The 5,353-nt window shown below is 39.7% G+C and overlaps 1 non-coding gene across 1 annotated transcript; it reads left to right on the top strand.

Annotated features, from left to right (window-relative positions):
• The first annotated feature begins 288 nt into the window (after positions 1–288).
• On the top strand, positions 289–413 carry LOC112584153. Its single transcript, XR_003108496.2, has one exon. It is a non-coding gene; the product is annotated as a small nucleolar RNA SNORA11 (small nucleolar RNA).
• The last annotated feature ends 4,940 nt before the right edge of the window (positions 414–5,353 follow it).

Below are 5,353 nucleotides of genomic sequence, written 5' to 3'. Positions count from 1 at the left end.
TATGTCTTCTAGAGCTACTTGATTTTTTAAACTTTTCACAGTACTTATACAGATTCACATTTAACGTATGTCTGCATATAAAAAGTACCTACTAATTTTAGAAAATCCATAAAAGTAAAAGAACATAAAAATAATCTATAGCCTTGATACCCCCATTAGAGATAATTATTTTTAACATTTTATTATGGATTGCCCCGGGTTTTTTTCCCTTTGGTTACTGTCTTTCACAAATTTTAATTGTTCTGTATATGGAATTTTCATTCAGTTAATGTTACATTAATATTATATGGGGTGTGCTCAGAGCAAGGCCCTGAAGAAATGGCTTGTCTGCTTACAACACACCACGTGGGAATCTGTATTCTTTGTAACAAAGGGCACAAAACATGTGGCCTTCCTACAAAAATCCATCATGTGTCCCTCATCCCTTCATGTGGCTGCTGGGCAGGACAGTGGGATAGGGCTCGGTACTGGAGGAAAAGCTGCAGTATTTGGTTGGGGTCTTTGTCGCCTAGAGCCTGTCTGATCCATGTGTGGGTGGGCCATAAGTGATCTTAGAAAGGCTTTGAACCTCTCTTTTCAAGGAGAAAGAACAAAAAAGAAAAATAGATTCCAACAATATGGCTTTCTGGAAGATGCAAAACTATGGAGACAATAAAAAGATCAGTGAGTGCCAGGAGTTTGTGGGGAGATGAATACAGAAAGTACAGAAGTTATTTCTATGAGCAGTGAAAATACTTTGAATAGCATTATAATGAGGGATATACGTCATTATAGTTTTGTCCAAATCTATAGAAGCTGCAGCCGGAGAAGGCAGCGACACCCCAATCCAGTACTCTTGCCTGGTAAATCCCATGGACGGAGGAGCCTGGTAGGCTGCAGGTCCATGGGGTCGCCAAGAGTCGGACACGACTGAGCGTCTTCACTTTCACTTTTCACTTTCATGCATTGGAGAAGGAAATGGCAACTAACTCCACTGTTCTTGCCTGGAGAATCCCAGGGACGGGGGAGCTTGGTGGGCTGCCGTCTATGGGGTCGCACAGAGTTGGACACGACAGAAGTGACTTAGCAGCAGCAGCAGCAGCATAGAAGCTGCAGTAGTACTCACTTTATTACAGTGAACTCTAAGATGAACTGGGGACCTTGGTGATTATGGTGTGTCAGCGTAGTTCATCCTTGTTTTTGTTTTTTTAAAAAAAGGTACCACTCTGTTGATAATGGCCATGCATGTGAGGGGAGGGGTCTCGGGGAATTTCTGTAGCTTCCTGTCAATGTGTTGTAAACCTAAAACTTTTTTTTAAAAAAAGATCTCCAAAAAAAAATTAACTCTCAGGGTAGATGTTTTGGTAAAACTTTTGCTTCACCTTTATATATGTATATATCTTATGCTGCTGCTGCTAAGTTGCTTCAGTTGTGTCCGACTCTGTGAGACCCCACAGACGGCAGCCCACCAGGCTCCGCCATCCCTGGGATTCTCCAGGCAAGAACACTGGAGTGGGTTGCCATTATATGTGTATATGTTTGTTAGACTGTGATATAAAATGTATTTTTAAGAATAAAAAGTTTGCAGGCCACTATAGTTAAATTATACAAAGATGAAGAAGCTCTATACAGTCAGCAAAAATAAGACCAGGAGCTAACTGTGGCTCAGATCATGAATTCCTTATTGCCAAATTCAGACTTAAATTGAAGAAAGTAGAGAAAACCACTAGACCATTCAGGTATGACCTAAATCAAATCCCTTATGATTATACAGTGGAAGTGAGAAATAGATTTAAGGGCCTAGATCTGATAGATAGAGTGCCTGATGAACTATGGAATAAGGTTCATGACATTGTACAGGAGACAGGGATCAAGACCATTCCCCATGGAAAAGAAATGCAAAAAAGCAAAATGGCTGTCTGAGGAGGCCTTACAAATATCTGTGAAAAGAAGAGAAGTGAAAAGCAAAGGAGAAAAGGAAAGATATAAGCATCTGAATGCAGAGTTCCAAAGAATAGCAAGAAGAGATAAGAAAGCCTTCTTCAGCGATCAATGCAAAGAAATAGAGGAAAACAACAGGATGGGAAAGACTGGATATCTCTTCAAGAAAATTAGAGATACCAAGGGAATATTTCATGCAAAGATGGGCTCAATAAAGGACAGAAATGGTATGGACCTAACAGAAGCAGAAGATATTAAGAAGAGGTGGCAAGAGTACACAGAAGAACTGTACAAAAAAGATCTTCATGACCCAGATAATCACAATGGTGTGATCACTGACCTAGAGCCAGACATCCTGGAATGTGAAGTCAAGTGGGCCTTAGAAAGCATCACTATGAACAAAGCTAGTGGAGGTGATGGAATTCCAGTTGACCTATTTCAAATCAGGAAAGATGATGCTGTGAAAGTCCTGCACTCAATATGCCAGCAAATTTGGAAAACTCAGCAGTGGCCACAGGACTGGAAAAGGTCAGTTTTCATTCCAATCCCAAAGAAAGGCAATGCCAAAGAATGTTCAAACTACCACACAATTGCACTCATCTCACATGCTAGTAAAGTAATGCTCAAAATTCTCCAAGCCAGGCTTCAGCAATATGTGAACCGTGAACTTCCTGATATTCAAGCTGGTTTTAGAAAAGGCAAAGGAACCAGAGATCAAATTACCAACATCCGCTGGATCATGGAAAAAGAAGAGAGTTCCAGAAAAACATCTACTTTTGCTTTATTGACTATGCCAAAGCCTTTGACTAAGTGGATCACAATAAACTGTGGAAAATTCTGAAAGAGATGGGAATACCAGACCACCTGATCTGCCTCTTGAGAAATTTGTATGCAGATCAGGAAGCAACAGTTAGAACTAGACATGGAACAACAGAATGGTTCCAAATAGGAAAAGGGGTATGTCGAGGCTGTATATTGTCACCCTGCTTATTTAACTTCTATGCAGAGTACATCATGAGAAACGCTGGACTGGAAGAAACACAAGCTGGAATCAAGATTGCTGGGAGAAATACCAATAACCTCAGATATGCAGATGACACCACCCTTATGGCAGAAAGAGAAGAGGAACTCAAAAGCCTCTTGATGAAAGTGAAAGTGGAGAGTGAAAAAGTTGGCTTAAAGCTCAACATTCAGAAAACAAAGATCATGGCATCTGGTCCCATCACTTCATGGGAAATAAATGGGGAAACAGTGGAAACAGTGTCAGACTTTATTTGTTGGGGCTCCAAAATCACTGCAGATGATGACTGTAGCCATGAAATTAAAAGAGACTTGCTCCATGGAAGGAAAGTTATGACCAACCTGGATAGCATATTCAAAAGCAGAGACATTACTTTACCAACAAAGTTTCATCTAGTCAAGGCTATGGTTTTTCCAGTAGTCATGTATGGATGTGAGAGTTGGACTGTGAAGAAGGCTGAGCGCCAAAGAATTGATGCTTTTGAACTGTGGTGTTGGAGAAGACTCTTGAGAGTCCCTTGGACTGCAAGGAGATCCAACCAGTCCATTCTGAAGGAGATCAGCCCTGGGATTTCTTTGGAAGGAATGATGCTGAAGCTGAAACTCCAGTACTTTGGCCACCTCATGCGAAGAGTTGACTCATTGGAAAAGTCTCTGATGCTGGGAGGGATTGGGGGCAGGAGGAGAAGGGGATGACAGAGGATGAGATGGCTGGATGGCATCACTGACTCAATGGACATGAGTCTGAGTGAACTCCGGGAGTTGGTGATGGACAGGGAGGCCTGGCGTGCTGTGATTCATGGGGTCGCAAAGAGTCGGACACGACTGAGCAACTAAACTAAACTGATAGTTAAATTATACTGGCAAATAAAAACACAAATTAACCTCAAGACATTATAAACATTTTATGACACTTTTACTTTTATAAGCATTATTTTGTTGATAAAATATCTTATTATAACTTTTATAATGTTTAACAATTCTCTTTTTTGTATTTTTACAGAAATCTCCATTCTTCTCTATTATAAATAATGCTGCAACACATATCTATGAGCATAAAATATTATTCTATATAGTTTTAATGTGCAGATACCCACTGAATCTCATCCTTAAATTATCAATTTCCAGGGGCTTTCTCACCTGAAATCATTTTGACAAAATTCCCCAATAAAGCAATCTGCAGGCATTGTAGGCTCATTCTGATGAGACGCTCCCTATGTAAATGATTTTCCAGGTCTTTGGTTTTAGGAGTTTTGCCATCTCCCCCCTGGAACTTTTCACTTTCCAGGAGAACTTCAGATTTTCCCCAATGAGCACTAAAACAAATAAGTCATTCAGTTTTTGTGCTGCATTTGCTTCTTTCGTCATTGAATTCATTTCAATCTCTCTCCAGGGGCTTATAATCTTCCTTCCTTGTCTTCTTGATTCACATATATTTAGGAAACTCTCCATTTTTCTTCCCCAAACATGCATCCTTCTTGCAGGTCTTATGATTTATTTGATTATATGTGCCTTTGCCCTACATTTGTAATGTTGATTTAGATTTCTTATCCTTGTGCCTTTATATTTTGGACAACCTTATGTTTTTCCTGTTCACCATTTTCGACTAACACTTATTAAAGATACCAATGATGTTTCACTCCCCATGAGTTAAGAACCACCATACATTGCATTCCCACTGGATGCCAGAAATCTGTCCATTGTGTCAAACACAATACTTTATTTTTCTTCACTATAACTTGTAAATTATGGATTAGTGGTATTTCACTTTTACATGAAAGGAAACAAACACCAGTTGTAAAACAACTGGACCCATGAGTGATTTGAAAAAAAGATAGAGCTTCCCATTCTACTCCCTAGAAAATAGAAATGGGAGAGTAAGCAATTGGTCTTGTCCTTTGGTTTGTTTTAAACATCTATATTGAGTCAAACCAATGAAATGCAAGTGTAGTTGACATTTTCTTTTCTGTTATTATTGTCACTGTTTAGTCCCTAAGTCATGTCTGACAGTTGGTGACGCCATGGACTGTAGCCACCAGGCTCTTCTGTCCCTGGAATTTCCCAGGCAAGAATACTAGAGTGGGTTGTCACTTCCTCCTCCAGGGAATCTTCCCCACTCAGGGATTGAAACTGTGTCTCCTACATCGGCAGGCAGGCTCTTTACCACTGAGCCACCCGGGAAGCTCATTTTCCTTTCTACTCTCTTCTTAAATGATTACTTTTTCCATCTGATTTTCACATTGCCTGAATTAAATCTTGGTAAGGGCTAATTAGCAACACTTTTAAAATCAAATGCTGGTTGCTTGATTCTAAATACCTAGCATTCAAAATATATGGTAGAACTTGGGGAAAAAACATTAATAGATTGTGTAAGTCTATCTCCACTATTGGGGGAAACTATTTAAAAAGCAAT

Source organism: Bubalus bubalis, chromosome 3 (assembly GCF_019923935.1).
Source record: "Bubalus bubalis isolate 160015118507 breed Murrah chromosome 3, NDDB_SH_1, whole genome shotgun sequence".
Taxonomy (NCBI): Eukaryota; Metazoa; Chordata; class Mammalia; order Artiodactyla; family Bovidae; genus Bubalus; species Bubalus bubalis.
This window is presented reverse-complemented; position numbering and strand designations above follow the sequence as displayed.